At 43.2% G+C, this 22,893-nt stretch overlaps 1 long non-coding RNA gene across 1 annotated transcript; it reads right to left on the reverse strand.

Moving 5' to 3' along the window:
• Nucleotides 1-2,446: 2,446 nt before the first annotated feature.
• LOC136844713 (uncharacterized) lies at nucleotides 2,447-6,912 on the reverse strand. The gene is made up of 3 exons (XR_010854978.1): nucleotides 6,783-6,912; nucleotides 3,104-3,274; nucleotides 2,447-2,791 (listed from the first exon to the last, which is right to left on the reverse strand). It is a non-coding gene; the product is annotated as an uncharacterized lncRNA (long non-coding RNA).
• Nucleotides 6,913-22,893: the final 15,981 nt, after the last annotated feature.

A 22,893-nucleotide genomic window follows, 5' to 3' on the forward strand; every position in this document is an offset into this window, starting at 1 on the left:
TGGAGGGAAGGGCCTTCTCTCAGAGGTAGGCCTGGAGGGAAGGGTCATCTCTCAGACGGGGTGTGGAGGGAAGGGACATCTCTCAGAAGGGGCGTGAAGAGGAGGGACATTTCTTAGAGGGGGGGTGGAGGGAAGGGACATCTCTCAAAAGGGGCGTGGAGGGAAGGGATATCTGTTAGAGGGGGCGTGGAGCGAAGGGCCATCTCTCAGAGGGAGGCATGTAGGGAAGGGACATCTCTCAGAGGGGGCGTGGAGGGAAGAGCCATCTCTCCGAGGGTTGTGGAGGGAAGGGACCTCTCTTAGAGGGGGCAAGGAGGGAAGAGACATCTCTTAGAGGGGGCGTGGAGGGAAGGGACATCTCTCAGAGGGGTGTGAAGGGAAGGGCCACCTCTTAGAGGGGGCGTGGAAGGAAGGGCCATCTCTCAGAGGGGGGCCTGGAGGGAAGGGCCATCTCTCAGACGGGGCGTGGAGGGAAGGGCCGTCTCTCAAAGATGGCGTGGAGGGAAGGGCCTTCTCTCAGAGGGGGCGTGTAGTGAAGGGACATCTCTCAGAGGGGGCGTGGAGGGAAGGGCCATCTCCCAGAAGGGGCGTGGAGGGAAGGGCCATCTCTCAGAGGGGGCGTGGAGGGAAGGAACATCTCTTAGAGGGGGCGTGGAGGGAAGGAACATCTCTTAGAGGGGGCGTGGAGGGAAGGGCCATCTCTCAGACGGGGCGTGGAGGAAGGGCTATCTCTCAGTAGGGGCGTGGAGGGAAGGGACATCTCTTAGAGGGTTAGTGGAGGGAATGGCCATCTCTCACAGGGGGCATAGAGAGAAGGGACATCTCTCAGAGGGAGTGTGGAGGGAAGGGACATCTCTTAGAGTGGGGGTGGAGGGTAGAGACATCTCTCAGAGGGGTGTGGAGGGAAGGGACCTCTCTTAGAGGGGGCATGGAGGGAAGGGACATCTCTTAGAAGTAGCTTGGAGGGAAGGGCCATCTCTCAGAAGGGGTGTGGAGGGAAGGGCCTTCTCTCAGAGGGGGCATGGAGGGAATGGCCTTCTCTCAGAGGGGGCGTGGAGGGAAGGGACATCTCTCAGATGGGGGCGTGGAGGGAAGGGCCATCTCTCAGAGGGGGCGTGGAGGAAAGGGCTATCTCTCAGAAGGGGTGTGGGGGAAGGGACATCTCTTAGAGGGGGCGTGGAGGGAAGGGCCATCTATCAGAAGGGGCGTGGAGGGAAGTGACGCCTCTCAGAGGGGGCGTGGAGGGAAGGGACATCTCTTAGAGGGGGCGTGGAGGGTAGAGACATCTCTCAGAGGGGTGTGGAGGAAAGGGACCTCTCTTAGAGGGGGCATGGAGGGAAGGGACATCTCTTAGAAGTAGCTTGGAGGGAAGGGCCATCTCTCAGAAGGGGTGTGGAGGGAAGGGCCTTCTCTCAGAGGGGGCGTGGAGGGAATGGCCTTCTCTCAGAGGGGGCGTGGGGGAAGGGACATCTCTTAGAGGGGGTGTGGAGGGAAGGGCCATCTATCAGACGGGGCATGGAGGGAAGGGACATGTCTTAGAGGGGGCGTGGAGGGAAGGGACATCTCTTAGAGGGGCGTGGAGGGTAGAGACATCTCTCAGAGGGGTGTGGAGGGAAGGGACATCTCTTAGAGGGGGCATGGAGGGAAGGGACATCTCTTAGAAGGAGCTTGGAGGGAAGGGCCATCTCTCAGAAGGGGCTTGGGGGAAGGGACATCTCTTAGAGGGGGCATGCAGGGAAGGGACATCTCTTAGAGGGGCGTGGAGGGAAGGGACATCTCTCAGAGAGGGCGTGGAGGGAAGAGCCATCTCTCAGAGGGGTGTGGAGGGAAGGGACCTCTCTTAGAGGGGGCATGGAGGGAAGGGACATCTCTTAGAGGGGGGAGTGGAGGGTAGGGACATCTCTCAGATGGGGCGTGGAGGGAAGGGCCATCTCTCAGAGGGGGTGTGGAGGGAAGGGCCATCTCTCAGAGGGGGTACTGGAGGAAGGGCCATCTCTTAGAGGGGGCGTGGAGGGAAGGGCCATCCCTCAGAGGGGGCGTGGAGGGAAGGGCCTTCTCTCAGAGGGGGTGTAGAGGGAAGGGCCATCTCTCAGAGAGGGGGTGTGGAGGGAAGGGCCTTCACTCAGAGGGGGCATGGAGGGAAGGGCCATCTCTCAAAGTGGACGTGGAGGGAAGGGACATTTCTTAGAGGGGGCTTGGAGGGAAGGGCTATCTCTCAGAGGGGGCATTGAGAAAAGGGCCATCTCTCAGAGGGGGGTCTGTAGGGAAGGGCCATCTCTTAGAAGGGGCGTAGAGGGAAGGGCCATCTCTTAGAGGGGGCGTGGAGGGAAGGGCCTTCTCTCAGAGGGGGCGTGGAGGGAAGGGACATCTCTCAGAGGGGGTTATGGACGGAAGGGCCTTCTCTCTGAGGGGGCGTGGAGGGAAGGGCCATCTCTCAGAGGGGACGTGGAGGGAAGGGCCATCTCTTAGAGGGGGCGTGGAGGGAAGAGCCATCTCTCAGAGGGGGCGTGGAGAAAAGGGCCATCTCTCAGAGGGGGCGTAGAGGGAAGGGACATCTCTCAGGGGGGGCGAGGAGGTTAAGGCCACCTCTCAGAGAGGCCATGGAAATAAAAAGGGCAAGATCCACTGCATTGAAACGTTCCACCTAACACTAACACTGATAAGACTGCTACATGAATGTCAGTACTGTCCAACATTTGGCAATGAAGTCAAACTTGCACTGAGGAGGAATTGAGCTGAATATAGAATTGAGGCCAAAGGCCAAGCACTGGGATGTATGAGACTTTCAGCACTGAAAAGGAAATTATTAAGTATATAAAAAAAGCCTTGAAATGTTTAGTAGGAGAAGGAAAAAACCTCAAAGCAGTTGCACTAGGAATCAATTATTAGGAGAGAGTCGAGGAACGTAAGATGGAAGAACAAGAATATGAAAGGAAGTACAGTAAAAGGAACGAAAATGGCTGCAGCTGGGGGCCGTAGGCTTGCTGCAAAGAACTTTAAGTAATGCATACAGTGCTCCAAGGGGGGTGCACTGACAGCACTAACCCCACTATAGGGTCAGTAACAATTCAAACTTACATTAATGGTAGCAATTCAAACTTACATTAATTGTAGAAGTAGTAGAGGTCCAGTTCACTGGTCCCAAAAGACTTCTTGAAAGTGCTTCTACGCCCAAATTCCAAGGGCGGTGGCAGTGGAGGTGGGGGGGACCTCTTCTGAATCTTTTACAATATTTGGCTCCAGTACATTCGTGCATGGCATCCAACTGAAGATGCTGAAAAGAAAAATACATTGTATTTGACTGAATGCAGAACATTACATTATTATACTTTAGATTCCATTTCGTGAGAGGAAAATAAGTGTAAAACTTTGCTTCAGTTGCGAGGCCTGATTCCCTCCTGTCGCCGACCGGGACAGGTTATGCCCTTTTTGGGTGGGTCCAGGAGGAGTGAAGTGCCCCCAGCCAAGTTAGGGCAAGGTGCCCTATGTTAGGTTAGGTAGGTAAGATCTGGTTAGCTCAGGACCTGGCAATTACAGGAAAGGTTACGTCCATTTATGTATGAGAATCCTGTCCCGGTTAACGACTGCCAGGAATGAGACTGCGCAGCTGAAGTCAATTTTACCAAAACGTGCATAAAGATTCATAGAAGCATATGGCGAGAGAGAATTTGATTATCTGCAGCCATTGGTTAATCAGCGGCAAGAATTACGCCAGCGGAAAGCAGACCTAGCCTGGTCTAACCTGGTTACGGGCACATAAGTTACGTTTGCGCTACCCACTTTGGTAACGTATCCTAAAAACTTACAAATAACGGCCCTAATCAAAGCAATTACAAGGGAAGGTTCCCCCAAAAATGCACTGGTAAAACTTTGTTTCAGTCGAGTGGTCCGATTCCTGCCAGTCACCGACCGGGACAATTTCATCATACATATATAAGACATTACCTTTCCTATAATATCAGGTCCTGACCTAACCACATCTTACCTACCTAACCTAACTTAGGGCGACGTGCCCTGACCTCCAAAAAGGTGGTAACCTGCCCCGGTTGGCAACTTGCGGGAGTCAGGCCACGACAACTTAAGTAAAGTTCACCCCACAGGCTTAAAACAAAACATTCGAGCAGTGCTTGTACAGTACTTAAATTGGCGTTAGGCTACACCATTCCCAAGGGTGCAACGCAGAAAACCAAGTGAAATAAAGTCACTATAAGGGAGACATGAGCTATGGCCTACTGGAATGGAATACAGAATTGAGGCCAAAGGCCAAGCACTGGGACCTTTGAGGTCATTCAGTGCTGAAATGGAAATTGACAGTAAAAGGTTAGGAAGATGTAACAGGAGGAAAACCTCAAAGCAGTTGCACTATGAATCAGCTGTTAGGAATATGTAAAGATGGAAGAGAATATAAACGGAGGTACAGTAAAAGAACGAAAGGGGTTGAAAAAGTTAGGGGCCACAGAAGGGACGCTGCAAGGAACCACAAGTAATGCCTACAGTGCACCGTGTGAGGTGCACCAATGGTGCTACCCCCTAAATTAACCTAGGGGTGTTACTGGTTACAAATTTTGGTGTATTAGCTATGAAGGGGCGGGGGGGAGGGTAAGGGAGTCGTAATTTGAGTCATTATTTTTCTCAGTTGCAGTCAAAAGCCAGACAAAAATCACAGGTAAAGAAAAGACAGGTTAAAAATGTCACAGCTAAAAGTCAGAAAAAAGTCACAGGTACGTCAGAAAAAAGTCAAGTAAAACAGTCACAGAAAGTAAGTCAGGTAAAAAAAGTCACTGGTAAAAAAAAACAGGAAAAAGACACAGGTAAAAAAGGCAGGAAAAAGTTGCAAGAAAAAATTCACGGGTAAAAAAGGCAGGAAAAAATTCACAGGTAAAAAAGGCAAGAAAAAGTCACAGGTAAAAAAGGCAGAAAAAATTCAGACAAAAAAGGCAGGAAAAAGTCACAGGTAAATAAGGAAGAAAAAAGTCACAGGTAAAAAGTCAGGAAAAAGCGTCACAAGTAAGAGTAAAAGTCACAGGTAAAAAAGTTAAAGTCACAGGTAAAAGAGTAAAAAAGTCACAGGTTAAAAGACAGGTAAAAAAAATACAGAAAAAAGTCACAGGTAAAAAGCCATAGGAAAAAATCACTGATAAAAACGCCACAGGTAAAAAAGTAAAAAAAAAAAATCACGGGTAAAAAAAGTCAGGTAAAAAAGTCACTGGTAAAGTCATAGGTAAAAAAGTCACAGGTAAAAATTCACAAGTAAAAATCAGGTTTAAAAAAAACCACAGGTAAAAAAGTCACTAGTAAAAAGTCATAGGTAAAAAACTGGTAAAGTCACAGGGAAAAGTCACTAGTAAAAAAAGTCAGGGACAAAGTCATGTAAAAAGTCACAGGAAAAGGAAAATGAGTCCCATAATATTTCCTTGACAGTGACTCAAAAAAGTCAGCAAAGTCACAAAAAAAAAGTTCCAGGAAGTCACAGGTAAAAATGTCACAGGAACAAATTAATGTGACTTTTTCACAACAAAATTGTGACTTTTCTGTATCCGACTTTACTGCTACCCACCAAAAATTAATGCAACTTTTTTCCTAACTTGACCTAACTCACCCTAGGACATCGTGACCTGACCTGACCCAACCAGGGTGCCACTGTCATCAAGATTGTAGCCTGCTGGAATCCTAACTTGATCATGCCAATAGGCTACAAAGCCTAGGCTACCTTGCCAATAGGGTATTATGTAGCCTAGGCTTCCTTGCCAATAGGCTACCTTGCTCAAATTAGCAAGTCTGAGGATCATATTGCCTAAAATAATTGTATATGTCCTGGATAAAGGCCATTTGAATGAACCCTGACATTAAATTCCGTAACTCATTGTATTAATCTAATTTTGTTGTTGAAAAAAATGCCCAATTTGGACCTAACCCATTGGATGAAATAAATTCCAGCCACAAAACGACTTCAAAACAAAATGAGATTTCAACTTCGAAGTCTGACTAAAGGGCCGGCTGGAAATCGTCGGACGTCGGCCCAAGCAGCCATGTTTTCAAGACTAAGCTCCCTACAGGCAGCTAATATTTCATCGTTAATCATCCTAATTACAACAGTCACCTCATGCAAATTTCAACAAGAAATGAATAATATATTGAATGAACTTCATATTTAACATCAACGCGGCGTCATACTGTTAATCTTACAGATGATAAAGATGTCTTGATCATCGGCGCTCAAGTTTTGGACATGACGACGTCCTCAGGGCACCCGAGGGTGAGCAAGCATAAATAGCCTATATATTATAAGGTATATGACCGTATGCTAATTAGAAACTTACCTTATTAACAATTACTGTAATGAGTAATGTTACGGTCCCTTGGAGTGGTTTTGGATACTAATACAGACATTCTCATATTCAAATCCATGAAATATTCTGACTAAACGGGCGCATTTCTTTGATCAATGGTTAATTAAATCAGCCCTAATTCCGAATTTAAAGTGCCTGTGAATAAATTCTCGGCATTTTCACTCTGAATTACCCATTTATTATCAATTGAATTACCCTTCATAAAATACCAAACCAACTTTGCCAAAAATCAGGTATTGTGTTAACCTTATACTGTAGTGTCACTTTTAAGGAAGGAACGCCTACTACCAAAACACACATCTTGATTTCATATTTAGTTCCGATATATCGGCAATCATCTGCGTTATTACCACCGTAAAATATGCATATCCGGCGTAATCAGCAACCGGATTAACTCAACATACGGATAAAATGATTAAAGCGCCAGCATACCTTCATTATGTTTAAAAAAAAATCGGTTAAAAGCACAAGTTAGGTAAAACAGAAGTTCAACGGCCGCCATACTGGCAGGTTGCATACAGGACCTTCTTCCTCCCTCAAATCCTCAATGGCGTCATTATAATTCTGCCAAGGAGTCTGGAAAGAGGGTATAAATTACCTCTCAGCCAATCAGAGGCCTCCGATGCCAACCTCTGGGTATCTTTCCGACGTGACTTCACGTTTTGGCACCTTAAAGAAGAGGTGAGTGGCGGCGTTTGGCGCCATTTTACGAGAGTTGATTCACGCATGTTTTGCGTGAGACTGATCTGAAATCGGGATTTTCAAATAACAAAACATTATTTTATTAATTTACAAAGTACATCAATGTATATATTACTATTTTAATCTATTTTATGCCAAAATATAAAGCGAAATTTGATGATATTCTTTGAGATACAACACAACAGTTTAGTCTTATACCAAAGTTTTGAACATTCTTTCCTATATTTCACGTAAATTTGAGCTCAATTTTACCTTTTTACGGATATTTTATATAAACAACATTATATTGTGATATTTTAAATATTTAGTAATGGATCTAATGTCATTTTAATCGATTTATACCGAAAAAAGCGAAATCACCCGTGTCTTTCGAGCCAAAATACAACAGATTCAAATTGAACTAGTTTAGTGTAATGTCTTTAGAATATTTGACATTAATATGACCTTATTTTGCGATATTATATTAATAAAATTATATTATAAAAAATATTTTAATGTAAATAATATCACATATATATATATATATATATATATATATATATATATATATATATATATATATATATATATATATATATATATATTGTTACGTGTGAGGGTCTTGGTTGATCATGTATTATTCAATTTACGTAATTTTTACGGCCCTGCAAACCAAGATTACACGTAACCTGCCACTTGAAGCCAAAAGTTTACCTCAAAGACAGACGTTAATTAGCCAAAGGTCGCCAGTTAAGGGTTATTAACCTTAACAAAGAATATTTGAGATGAATTTGATTTTAAACGCAACGGTTCTTCCAAACATTCAGACGCCTTGAGGCATACAAAAGCATCGAGATTTAACCTGATTTTGCTTACCCTAAATCCTAGGTATTTTACTGGAATAACGGGGTTGAAGCTAACAATATCATAATTAGGCTTAATCTAGACTTTGTAAACACATATACCCTAAGTGGTGGCTGAAGGAAGAAAACAAAGAAAAATGTGAAATACAGAAAAGTACTAGTCAATCGACGAAGCTTCAACAAGAATCGGACTTACCGTGAATGTCGAGTCGCTGCGCAAAACGAGGGACCTCAGGAGTCGTATTCTGGCAGTCTTCCCAATTCACTAATTAAGATAGACGTAGGAGAGAAAGTGATAAAGAACAAAGAATATCGTTCGAACGCACGCAGCGTCACCCTGGTTCAGCGACGCTGGAATCTCTCTGACCCGACCTCGCTTCGTTCCCGCCAGAGGAGGGCTTATACCGCCCCGGGCAATCCGACCTTGACAAAGGCATCGTCGAATGCATAGAATAAAGCTTAAGGGCCACCATAACTAGGGGTCATTGAGCGTAAACCCTCTCTGAGGCTTAGGTCCCTAATCCCCTAGCATATTTTGTTTACAAACTTTCCAGCCTATGCGGCGCCATTTGTCTACTGCGGTGATTGTTATTTTTAAATTGCCTAGCCTACCGGCGGGCAGGGATGTTCTCTGTCGAGGTGAATCGGACTAATATTCTTACACCTAACTACATCGAGGGCGAACAGCAGTAATATTTATAAAAGCTCCCCCCCTTAAGAGGGCCTTCACTCCCTTTTCGGGCGTGAAGGTCTATACTAAGCAAGCTGTTCGCCTCTCGTAGGTTACTCTCCTTCCCCCTGGGCAGATTAGTCCTGCTTAGCCTACCTAGCTACAGAACTACCTAACCTAGATAGGATACGAGCTGTATTCACTACTTTACCTAATTCTAATAGTACTAGAAGGTGCTCACGGTTATTATAGGCTACCTCCTACAATCATGATGTGTTTTAGACCTAGCCTAGTGGTACATTCTATGATATTCCCTAGCCTAACCTATCCTAACCCGACCGTAGCACCAACCTAAGAGTTAACATTCTAACTAAATTACAACATGGTTTATGTTTAATACAATTAAAATTTACTAGTTAATTCATGAGGGTTGCCTCATATGATAAATGGGTGCCTCACTGAGGTCTTAGGCCATGCGTGTCACGAGCATCGTGGCTCGTTTCACAATAGTTAAGATTACTGAAATTAGTTATGCTACTTACATGATTACTGCGGCTCGGTGGTAAGTGGAAAGAACAAGGCTACTAAATTGATGTACTGTACTTTAAGGTGGCCTAGGCTAGGTACAAATAAAAGGAAGAGATCACACTGGCTACCTTCTCTGGGCAAGGGCCAGGATCACTCTTAGATGTTAGGGCACTGTGCCGAGAGGGCACTAGTGCCAGGATGAGCGTATAGCTCGGCAACTACTGGGCTCTCTTCCGCCCCTTCTTCTTCTTCTTCGGTTTCCTCCAAGGCCTATCAGTAGCTGGCCTAGCAGGTGATGAGAGCACCGACTCGGGGACAGGCCAGAAGGGCTAGCAGGCGCGAAGTCAGGGGCAACTGCAAAAGCTGCGGAGGACTCCCTACTCCGGCTGCTCGCGACAACCGGAGCGAGAGCGATCTCGATTTCTGCGTCCGAGGATGCCAGTTCCTGGTCTTCCAAGGAAGGGGTACCATTTCGATCCTCCAGGGTTCATCCCTGGATTCAAATTTTGCAAAGAAGAATCTTGCAAAGAAGAAGTTTCGGGTGCTGGAGGCTCTCCAGTCGCGATGATCAACTGCATGGGGAATCCTAAATCTCCCGGAGGAGGATTCACCTCACGATTTAGACCCGGCATAGGGGCCTTTTCCATTGGTAGCTCAACGTCCGTGGCGGACGGAGTCTGGCACTGCTCAGTGCTCGCAAGTGGCACTGGCAGCAGTTGAGGGTCAGGCATGCCTGATGAGGGGTCCGGAGGTGCAATACCTCGTGGACGACTTGTGGTTGGCTGCGGCAGAGATTCCTGCCCCAGCGGGAGATCGTAGCCTCTCGGTGAGTTTTGTTCGGGGGCGTCCGCTGGGCGTTGCTTGTTTGGGCAGCCCTCCCAATTTGTGGAGTGGTCTGCCCGCTTGCACGTCCTGCAGCGGTACTGCTCCTCCTGAATCTCTCTTCGCGGAGGGGGAGGACCTCTTGGTGGGCCAGCCCTTCGCAATTGGAGAGGGCTAGGCCTGAAATAGGTTGGGTGGCGCCCCTTCCGCGGACCACTTTGGTGGGCGGAAGGTGGAGGTTTGTCATTTTTGGGAGTTACAACTGGGGCCTCCGTGGAGGAGGTAACGTGGCTGCGGAGTGGCGTTGGTAACGGGCTTCCGCAGAGAAGATCCCGACCCAACAAGAAGGCCACTCCGGGCCGAATTCCACCTACCACGCCGAGGCGGTGGGGTATCGTGCCCCAAGGTGTCATAACCTGGAGTTGGACAGTAGGAACGGTAATGGTGTGGCCCTCTATCCACTTCATTTCCCACCGGGTTTCTTCAAACCCCAGCACCGGCTGGCACTTTCGGCCCCTAGTGATCAGGCTAATGTCTGCCGCAGTGTCTACTGTGACCGGAAGGGTCACTGGCAGGCTAGTGCTCTGAAGAGGGGCCACCGAGATGTACTGGGTTTCCAGTCTCTCGGGGTAAAGGATCCGTGCGGACCAGCAGCAGAAAATGAAGTGCTGATTAGGTTGACAAATTTGGTGGTGGGGACATGATGTGGACAGGCCGGAGATCCAGCATTGTAGTGGCTAGCAGCCCCACAGGATTTGCACGGCCTTTTGGATGGGCTCGGTGGCCTGCAGTAACTGTTGGAGGAGAGGGCTGAGCGGATGAATCGGGAGCGGAGACCTGGCTGGTAGGGTTAGGCTGCTTATTAGTGCCGAGTTTGTATCGGCACTCAGCTTCAGCGTGGCCCCCCTTCTTGCAATAGTTGCATATGGTCTTGCTAGGCAGTCCATTCTTCGGGCGAGTGGAGTTCGAGAGGTAGGCCGGAGGGATGATTCGCTTCTGAGAGGTGCTATGCGACTGATTGAAGGTTTCCCACGAATCAGCCATGCGACAAGCTTCCATAAGTGTGGAGGGCTGTTTATCGTTAAGATATACCGCAAGGGGCCCTGGCACACATTGGAAAAGGTCTTCTAGCATGGTCCGATTGAAGAGATCCTCAAACGTCGTGCAGGCCAAGGAGTCGAACCAGCGCGTACCGGACTGGGTTTTGTGACATGCCCATTCTGTCCAAGACCAGCCGACTTCCTTGGCAAGACCTCGGAACCGTTGTCTCCATTTTTCTGGGGTTATTTCGTAGGCCTTTGTAATGACTCTACGAACTTCCGCCATGTTGCCTCTCTGGCTCTTTTCCAGTGAGCGAAGCGCTGCCTTGGCTTTTCCCTCCATATGCTTGGCTAGTATTAAGGCTCTCTCCGTCTCCGTGGTGCTGTAGTTATCGAAAAGAGCCTCGATCTCCTCCAGCCATGCTTCTGGCTCGTCCTCAGTCCACTTGGGGACTAGGGAATTGATGCTTGAAATTGGAGTGTTTGATGCAGCAGGTGTAGGACTGGAGGCTTGATGGCTAGCCATAGCTTCGGCATTCTCCATTTTCGCTCTCTCAAGCTCGAGCTCCTTCTCCTTTACGGCTAACTCAGTTTCCTTGCAGGCTAACTCATGCTGTCTCCTTCTTTCTTCTCTTTCCTCTTCATATTGCCTTTGTTCTTCTTCATACTTCCTCTGCTCGGCTTCATACTTCCTCTGCTCGAGTCTTTCTTCCTTCTCCCGCTTGGCCAAGTCGTCCACTTGCTCCTTAACCCAGGTAGTAAGTTCCGAGCCGGTGAGACCTGCCGCCGTCCCCAGCCCCAGGAAGGTTTTATAATGCTCTGCTGCCATGGTTCTGGTGGGGAAGGGCGTCTAACCGGGTCGACGGGCGTACTTGGGCAGCGAGGAAGTGTCTCTTCAATGACGTGGCACCCTTTCAAAAGGTGGCACTGTAGTTTGGGTGTGCCGTGTACAGGTCACACGGGTGGCACTCAGTATTCCAAGGCACTGGTGCAGGTTAGGTTCCAGAAGAACCTTCTCTTCTGTGTTCCCTTTTGTTTTCTTTAGTGGCACTTATGGTGCCAATGTGTTCCTAGGGACCCTCTACTGGAGTCCAACTAGGCTATATGGGAGGAAAGGCACTCTACACCCCCTGCAGAGTGCAACAATCGAATGAGAGAGAAAGGGAAGGTAAAAGAGAGAGAGAGAGAGAGAGAGAGAGAGAGAGAGAGAGAGAGAGAGAGAGAGAGAGAGAGAGAGAGAGAGTAAGCTATTCAAGTGATGACAGTGCTTCAAATTATTGGCACTGTGGAATAAAGTGAATTTGGGTTTTTTTTTTTTTTTTTTCTTAAAGATCCTCGTGAGTGGCTGGTCCCAGTACCGGCCCCAGTGCTGGCCCCTTCTTTTTTTCAGAGGGTGAAAACTACTGTTTGCTTCGGTCTGGATAGCAGGCCTCACTCGTGACCGACAGTTTATCACTATATCGTAATTACTCTTAACTTGTCCTCATCTATTGTGGGACAGAGGTGTTTCTTTTGTTTGGTTTATTGTATTCGAATTAATTAGCCTAGCGTCGGCCGTTCTTTCTTTGAAGAGGGTCACGTACACTTAGGTTAGGAATGCTTACTTGAACGACGAGAGAGAGAGAGAGAGAGAGAGAGAGAGATTTTCAATCAGCTAATTTCTTGCTGCTTGAGAACATGTAAACAAAGATTTTATACATGCACAATGGCATGGATCTTAATAAAATGATATAGATGCGTCGTCTTGGCTTCCTTAGGGATTACTTTATTATCTTAATTTTCCCGGGAGCCGACGTCACAAAAGTTTATCGTAAAAATTTTAAATTTTCTTTATATGATTTTATAGTAGGTATTCGTATAGGAACTTGTTATTACTCCTAACTAAGGCCTAACTTTCCCTGCCTAAATTATCTTTTGGTTTTTCCTAGCTAAGATATTAGGAGGTGGGTTAAACTACGAAAAGCAAAAAAAATATATGCCCCAAGAGTGGCGGGGAGCAGAGTCGAGGTCACAATAACAAGGTCGTTGAGATGGCGGCCAAAAGTCCCGTTAGGGCCTAAATTTCAAAACAACCTCGGCCGGCGAAGGAAACCCCAAAATGGCCGTTCTCTCACAAACAGTTCGAACAATTTCAAAACAACCGCGCGAACACGGCGGAGGGATCCAAGATGGCGAGTATTTTCTTTTCCAAACAAATTCAAAACAACGCAACAAATGCAGGTATCCAGATTTTACTTTAAATATACCAATCACGCATAGTGTTTTACGTTACGGATGGAAAACTAAATTACCAACAACTTTGTGTCTTTTGTTATCGTATTCTCACCCGGACATTAAACAAAGAATGAAAAGAGAAATGCTAGCTTGCCTGCGTAAATTTACGTTGTTGAACGGTACCTTTATTGTAAAATTACTATTTCAGTTCGTTTGCTACTTCACTGACACGGTTTTGAATGATTCCCGCTATATGCAAACAATAACGATCGGAATTGCCGACGCGATTTCTACATTACTTTGTGTATATGAACTGGGCTCCAGAATTCGGCCTTAGTAACGACACAAATTGTGATTCTCTGCTCTCGAGTTGCACCCTTTCCTACGCTAATTCTCGCTACACTTGTTATACTATTCTCTTTACTGCTTATTATTATGCCTCGTTCCTTGTTTGGAAGAATGAAATGGAGTTCGATATCTGACTTTTATTTTTTTGGAATTAATGTAATTTTAATTTCCTTTTCTCCAGATTCTTTCTCTAAAATGTACTTTAGATTCTACGCAAGGTCGCCAATGTTACGTGTGAGGGTCTTGGTTGATCATGTATTATTCAATTTACGTAATTTTTACGGCCCTGCAAACCAAGATTACACGTAACCTGCCACTTGAAGCCAAAAGTTAACCTCAAAGACAGACGTTAATTAGCCAAAGGTCGCCAGTTAAGGGTTATTAACCTTAACAAAGAATATTTGAGATGAATTTGATTTTAAACGCAACGGTTCTTCCAAACATTCGGACGCTTGAGGCATACAAAAGCATCGAGATTTAACCTGATTTTGCTTACCCTAAATCCTAGGTATTTTACTGGAATAACGGGGTTGAAGCTAACAATATCATAATTAGGCTTAATCTAGACTTTGTAAACACATATACCTAAGTGGTGGCTGAAGGAAGAAAACAAAGAAAAAATGTGAAATACAGAAAAGTACTAGTCAATCGACGAAGCTTCAACAAGAATCGGGCTTACCGTGAATGTCGAGTCGCTGCGCAAACGAGGGACCTCAGGAGTCGTATTCTGGCAGTCTTCCCAATTCACTAATTAAGATAGACGTAGGAGAGAAAGTGATAAAGAACAAAGAATATCGTTCGGGCACGCACGCAGCGTCACCCTGGTTCAGCGACCGCTGGAATCTCTCTGACCCGACCTCGCTTCGTTCCCGCCAGAGGAGGGCTTATACCGCCCCGGGCAATCCGACCTTGACAAAGGCATCGTCGAATGCATAGAATAAAGCTTAAGGGCCACCATAACTAGGGGTCATTGAGCGTAAACCCTCTCTGAGGCTTAGGTCCCTAATGCCCTAGCATATTTTGTTTACAAACTTTCCAGCCTATGCGGCGCCATTTGTCTACTGCGGTGATTGTTATTTTTAAATTGCCTAGCCTACCGGCGGGCAGGGATGTTCTCTGTCGAGGTGAATCGGACTAATATTCTTACACCTAACTACATCGAGGGCGAACAGCAGTAATATTTATAAAAATATATATATATATATATTATACCAAAATAAAACGAAATTACAAGGATTTCATGAGATACAATACGTTCGATTCGACAGCCATGTGTTTTCTATTTATGAAACAGTGCAAGGAAATATTTCAGAGAGCAGAGGAGGAAGCTTAATTATTATTGTTATTATTATTCGTGTCATATTTTGTTCTACAACTCAAATTTGATCTTATTAAGAGTTATAACAACTTGTCAAACTTTTGACTTGTATAAAGAAGCCTCATTTTTTTCTGTCTGATGTTTGTTGTGACTTCATGCAGGGCGCTGCTGCTTAGCCTACATCTAAACAAGCACAGTGGTGCTTTGCTTAGTGGAGGTCAATTTGTGTTCCTGCTACACTTTTTCTTTGTAATGTAATAGTTTTCCTGCATCGCTAAGATGTTCATCCATTTAACTACCAAAGGCAGGCTTAGTTACTCTGTGCTTGTCAAAGCGGTTACTGTGTGCTTGTCAAAGGGGATCTTTCAGTTAGATTGTATTATGCTTGCCAAAAGGATTCTTTTTGCTTGCCGAAAAGGATTCTTTTTTCTTCCAAAAACGATTCTTTTCAGTTATGCAGTGTCTGCTGGAATTTATGGCACTTATTGCCCGATGGCTAATATCACAAATGCCTACAAATCGCCAAGTTTTGTCAAATAATCTGCACAGAAATTAGATTTTACACAATAAGTTGAGTTTATGTGGTATGTAGTGAGATGTGCCAGCATGGATCCTGGTGGCAGGCAATCTCACTAATCATTGTACAATATGCCACACGAATTGGCAACCTCGTCTTTGCAAGGATAATGCCACTTTCATTCAACCGTGCAAGACACAACCATTACATACACCGAGGGCGGTCGGGGTACCTCAGGGATCTTCTCTACGGCCCGTACTTTTTTCATGCTCACAGACATAATTATTTACCAATTCGCAGAGCACGCTGGACACGTCGTATGCCCGGATGAGGAGGGTGAAAAGGAGGATGAAAGCAAGTAAAAAATAATACAAACAGGTGGGAAAAGGTGTGGAAAATTATCCGTTAAACTAAATGAAACAAAAAAAAAACCGTAGATGGCAATCTTGGCCACTTAGACTTCTACACTCAGGGAGTAAAAGACTTCTACACTCAGGGAGTGAAAGACTTCTACACTCAGGGAGTGAAAGACTTCTACACTCAGGGAGTGAAAGACTTCTACACTCAGGGAGTGAAAGACTTCTACACTCAGGGAGTAAAAGACTTCTACACTCAGGGAGTGAAAGACTTCTACACTCAGGAAGTAAAAGACTTCTACACTCAGAGAGTGAAAGAGTACTACACTCAGGAAGTAAAAGACTTCTACACTCAGAGAGTGAAAGACTTCTACACTCAGGAAGTAAAAGACTTCTACACTCAGAGAGTGAAAGAGTACTACACTCAGGAAGTAAAAGACTTCTACACTCAGAGAGTGAAAGACTTCTACATTCACAGAGTGAAAGACTTCTACACTCAGAGAGTGAAAGACTTCTACACTCAGGGAGTAAAAGACTTCTACACTCAGGGAGTAAATAAAAGGTAGCCAAACGAAAATCTGGAGAACACCTAGATCAAAGCTGCACTCTTCAATAGCTTAAATGTTCCCGGTTCTAGAATATCCACAACGCAAAACAACCAGTAGAAAGAAGCAAAGGTCGCGCAAAATTTCACTACAGAGAATAGATGAAATCACAACTTTCGCTTTACTGAAGAGAGCAGAACTGACGGTATATGTGGTAGTACTAAATGAGTAACATTCGGGAGTTAGTCAATAAAAAACATGTATGAAATGCGAACATTATACCATGTGACAAAAAACAAAAACCTTCAAGTATTCTGTCTTCAAAATCATGGCGAAGTCCCATAAAACTAACACCAGTTCCTTTGGCGGAAATATAAGGAAGCTCCCCTCCCCCTCTCTCTCTCTCAGATCACGAAACCACAAGATATCATCAAATTGCTTCAGATACAGATGAGTGGACCCACCCAGTCAGAGACCAAACACATCTCTCCAACTTCAGCGACACCTGATGCTTCTTCTTGCGAGATGAAGAACGCAGCCTCCTCATCTTCATTTTGCGAGATGAATTGAGTCAAGGCAGCCAGAGGAAATATGAAAGGTCTTGGTAACAGAGGAAGGGTGGGTGGACGTTAGTAGATAGCACAGACAGTGTAAAGAGTATTTGCAAGTACATATAAGGTCTTGGTAACAGAGGAAGGGTGGGTGGACGTTAGTAGATAGCACAGACAGTGTAAAGAGTATTTGCAAGTACATATATATGAGATGTAACGAACGGTACGAACGGCAAAAGAACGAGGGAGGGTGAAATGGAACGGAACACCGAGAACTGAAGGTAACCGATATGTCGAAGTGTGATATTACAAACGTAAAGACACCAGAGTAGGACTAGGGATTTATGCAGAGGTCTGTAGGACAGGGGAAATAAAATATGGCAAATCACAAGAGGATACATAACCATATGAACCTTCACGTCAATCATTATAAAACAGCAGGACCAGTACGATACATTTGTAGACCGTCAGAGCTGGAGTCAGTCAATGTTTTTTCTAAGTCAGTCACTCACTGACTAGGGACTAGTTTCCCTTGTTCCCCCTTTCAGTACAACAATACGAATTATGTATCTTTCAGGTAGAAAACGGTGAGTAGGGACAGAAATACCAGAATTAAAAAAGATCAAGAAGAAGAAAAAGAACCTAAGTGAGTGACCAAGAACAGGAGAACCCAGGAGGTGGCATGCAAATGTAAACACCTACCGAATGCTCCCGCGATCAGAACAACATTCCATTTCTGTAGAACCGTTGTTGTTTCTTGTTGTTGTTCAAGCGAGCGCTGACATAAGACCTGCTTCAGGAGTTATAACTCTGCGAGAACTTTCTTTAACAAACGCGAGAATTCAACTCTGCACCTCTCCTAACTGTGAAAGCAACACGTGACAACAACAGGTCTTCAGTCTGTCCCCTCAAGAGAATGAATGAATTCAGTCCTGAAATAATAATAAGCAGCAGTCAAAAACAGAACATTCGACGATAACCACTGCCACATTGTTTGGAAAAACCTATCAATCAATAAACTAAAAAGCACTGACGTGGGCTTTTATTAAACAGACTACTAAAGTTGCGTATATACAATTGTGCTATTATACTGTATATTGCATCACTTTACGAAATATATCGTTCAGATCATATTTCTTTTTCTACAGTCCATATATTAATTAGTTTGAGATACTTTTAAAACTTGAAAAGAGGAATCAATTAAAGGGAGTAATAAATAAAACTGCACGAAAATTCCTCTTCTGATGTTGGTTTTTAAGCATTTTGTCCGAATTATTATGAAATATTCCATTATGTTTAGATAGGAACAGAACTACCAACTGTGATCAGCTTATCACCCTTTTAAAGATTTATCTGTTAAAAAAAATTATTTTCTGCAAATAAAAAAAATTGGGCAGTGTTTGGCATATACGATATTATCAGATTATCATCTGGTTAAAAATCTCACGTGAGCAAATAAGATATAGTAGTTAATAGAAATGTTATATAAGCTATAGCTTCCATTCTATGACTAAAATACAGTTCTATTGACTAATAGAAGCAGGCGGTTCGGTTGGCACGCCTGCAATGTCTATTTTGGATGCGCTGTAAGTTATAAAACTTACAGATTGCCAATTTCCTTTTTTATATAATTCCAAAAGTAGAACTGACATATAGTCTTTTTACAAAAATGAAGGAGAATTTAAATATATAAAATAAGGAAACTGGGAACATAGGTTTGCAACTGAATGATTTAATGCAAAATCGCGGGATAAACAAATTGGTGTGTCGCAGTAAGGAACACATGTGACTAAGCATCTATTTCACAAAATGGAAACTTCCGAAGAACAACGAAGGGTTTTCATCAGAATGCACAACAACAACGTGAGTGCCAGAGCTATATATAGCCAGTACATTCGGTGTAAACAAAAGCACTGTTACTACAGTGGGTGGATTCAGCGTCATAAAGAAACACTGAAGCTTAATTAAAGACAAACCGAGGTTAGGACGACCACCCTGCACCACAGCTGACGAGGATAACAAAATAGTTGAAGCAGCTCGACAACAGCCAATAATTACAGCTGTAGCTATTAAACACCAAATTGGGTGTGATGCTGGAGTGCAGGTAATAAGGAAAAGACTGCATGCTTCAGGCATACACCACAGAGCACCTGCTATCAAGCCTGGATTATCTCAAGCGCATAAAGATGAGAGCTTGGGTTTTGCTCTACAATACTGCGCTGCTGATGCCGAGTTCTGGAGCAAAGTCATTTTTTGTGACGAAAAAACATTTTCAACAGATATCATGGAAGAGCACACTGCTGGCGCTTGAACAACACAAGGTAATAAATCTTGACGGTTTAGGTAGAAAGAAAAGATTAAAGTCATCTTTATATTACTTACATATAATTATTAAGTAATAGGCCTAGGCCTAGAGCTCAAGAATAATTTCTCATAAATAAAATTCAGCCATCAGTTTTGTATATATATCTATATATTACATACATAATTATGTATGTATATCCTTTGGCAATGCAGGTATGATGAGAAGTGTGTCATGAAGTCGAAGAAGAGTGGAAGTATTATAGCGGGACTCTGGGGATGAATGTGTGGCAGTGGGCCAGCTGCCTTAACCAGCATAGATAGATACATGCCTGAATTCCGAACAATACGTTGATATTTTACAGAATGTCATGATTCCCTCAGTTCGCTGTTTTTTTAATTCCTGAATCTGAACCCATTTTCATTACAACGGATAATTCCTCAGTCCACAACAGTAGCACTGTCAAGAACTGGTTTCGAGAGCACCCAGAAGCCATAAGGATTAACTGGCCTGCGAAATCCCCGGACCTTCATCCAATTGAAAACTTCGATCACTCATGGTCAGAAGTTGGGATGACCGCCAAATTAAGACGAAAGATGCCTTAATATAACATGTCATGGAGATCTGGGAGTCACTTAGGCCTAGAAGGGATGGTAACAACATGCGAGAGCCTAGTGAAGTCAATACCTACACGACTAAACAGAGTTACCGATGCTTCAAGGGGCTATACAAAATATTAGGATGTAACACTGACAAAGGCTTGACAAGCAATATTAAAGTAAATACTTTTTTTAATAAATGGAATATTTATAATCACTGTTGTTCTTTATATAGAAAAGGACACATTCACTCATTTAATGATGCTCTTTATATATATTCAAAAGGATTTGTTGAAGTTCTATTTATATTTTTACTGTATCAAAGTTTTTAATGTTATGTTACAGCTTGACTTTCTACCCACTGTTAATTATCTACTGCACCATTGTTGATGTTAATTATATATGAAATTGTATCATTTAATTTGTATTTTTCTGTTTTACCTTACTACGCAAAGTATAAATATTTCTCGTTTAAGGAATGAATAACTCAGACCAAATGGACAAGTCATTCACCTCGTATGATCAATTATATACTTGTATAACTGTTGTAAAAACAAATCTCATTGGTTATGATGACATATCATCATATAAAAGCCTCTTAACGTAAATTACATAATACTCCCTTTTCACGGGGCAGGTGAATATTAGCAGGCCTAGCCACACATTTATAAGTTATTATTCATCTTTCTATATTTTTTACATGATAAATATACAAAAGGTAAATAATGAATATTTTATCACTCTGCATTCGCAAAACATTCAAATTTTCTGTGATAAAACAAAAACGCTCTCCAGATCCCGCCAAAATTATGTAGGCTGAGGCACACAAAAATTCCTTTAAGAAAAAAAAAACATAACCAATGAAAGAACAATAATCATGTAAATCTCATTTATATGAGAATAATATATAACTCAGATAACAGATTATTAACATTAATAATTTGCTAGTTACTGAGAAACTGTCACCACGGCGCATCAACTGTGCACTGAATGGCAGTCTGTGTGCCTGCGCCACCGAGCTAATAGTTGCCAGATGCCTCTCGCTGAATATCCTAGCTATAGGCCTTATGTCCGAAATATTAAGGCAACTGATGCAATATTTTGTAACGCAATTGTACAGTCGGCCAAATTAAAATTGGCAGAGTTTCATAATTTTTCGATCACCTGCCTGACGCACGATTCATGCCTGATTATTATATTCATCTGTTCGAAGATGGAATAAATCTTATGCAATGACGTTGAAAACAGTCACTGTCATCTTTAGAACATCATGTTATATTATTGCATAAAACTATTTCCCATACAGCAAAATTGACGTGAACGAAACGAAGCGATAAAAAACCTCAGATCACAACCACTGGCATAATACAGTGTTGCCACATTTCCAAGCCAGTGACTACCACTTCCATGCTCTCCTAAATTTTAGTAATTCAACCCAGAGCTTTCTTTCACAGTCTGAAGATCATTTCCTGCAACTTCCCTTAAGTTAATCACAATCACTTTTTATAGTTATTAAAACAATTTTAAATAGATACGTTACCATAATTAGATGGAAACCTAAGCTGCTGTCACTCTGATGTCGTCTGCAATCAATGTGTCAATCAAGGCATTGCTCAATCGACTTCTGGTGCTTCATGATTCGGCACAAACAACCATGCTTTGATGGCTCTTTATTCAGTCATTATTATATCAATAGATATATAAATATGCAAATGGCCCAAAATGTAGGTCAACGAATCATATGATATAAGACACTGATATGTGTGGCTACAATAAACCCCTAAAAAAGAGAGTGCAAATTTTTTCCACATTTGGCGTAGTAGACGGTAAAATGAAGACCCCACTTCTGCACCCGATCATGTTGCCGACCAACACTTCCACACCGGAGGCTACATTTTTTTCACCTTTCGGCAACAACAGGAGACAGCTATCAATAGTAGTATCGCATTAACATAGTCCTTATATTATCATTTCTATATAAAGTTGATGGTAGTTCAACGATTCCATTTGTTAAATTTTACAGAAAACATTGGAAACTCACAAAATACTATCAGATTACAGCAGTTGCTGTAAAACAGCAGCTGCTGTAAAACAGCAGCTTGGACTGCAAATATGTGTGCAGACTGTGCGAAATAGGTTGCACGGGGCAGGAATGCATCACAGGATTCCAGCAAGGAAACCATTGCTAACGCAACAGCATAAAGAAGAAAGGATGGGATTTGCCCTGCAATATCTTCCAGAAGATGCTTTGTTCTGGGATTCAGTTATTTTCTGTGATGAAAAACTCTTCACGTCTGATGCGCACGGACAGCTTCATTGTTGGCGCCCAAATAAAACTAGGTAAGCCTAATGAATTTTAAATTGACTTATTCATAAAATATGAAGCACGCCTCTTGCCTTTACCATCAACCTGTTTATTCTATCATGAGCTGATATGCTATACTTGAGTGCATGACGTTATATATATATATATATATATATATATATATATATATATATATATATATATATATATATATATATATATATAAAACTGATGCAATTAGACTATAAAGTGAAAATAATACATACAGTAGTTTACTGCAAGATGAAAAATAAAAACTTTTGTTATTTTCTTTTTATAACTGTATATCCTAGACCTAAAGCTGAGAAATGATCAACAACTATATGCATCGGACTGCTCACACAGGAATTATCCGTGTTTAATGGGGACTGCACTTCACAGTTATCTCCAAATAGATGTCTTGATATATAACTTCAATTCATACCTATAGGCTATTAGAAAACATTATAATTTTCATTTATAGAGTATAATTCATAAGATAGGTCTATGTTATAACAGATATAAATATCGAAGAAAATATGTCTTTGTTCTATCTTTCATTTTATAAATAACTACTCACTGGTGAATTGTCTATCAGTTGAAATAATATTTTCTATCAACAGATACGCTGAAAATAATATCGCGCCTTCAAGGCGTAGTGGCAGACTATCAGCAGGGTTATGGGGATGGATTGCTGCCAGTGGACCGGGAGAGTTAATCGCCACTGATGAGCGTCTGAACAGCAATCAGTACATCGAAATTTTACAGGACATTTTAGTACCCTCAGTTCGAAAACTATTATTACCGTATCCCATGCCAATATATATCGCTCTGGACAATTCTGCAGTCCACAATGCAAAGGTTGT

This window comes from Macrobrachium rosenbergii, chromosome 13 (assembly GCF_040412425.1).
Source record: "Macrobrachium rosenbergii isolate ZJJX-2024 chromosome 13, ASM4041242v1, whole genome shotgun sequence".
In the NCBI taxonomy this organism is placed as follows: domain Eukaryota; kingdom Metazoa; phylum Arthropoda; class Malacostraca; order Decapoda; family Palaemonidae; genus Macrobrachium; species Macrobrachium rosenbergii.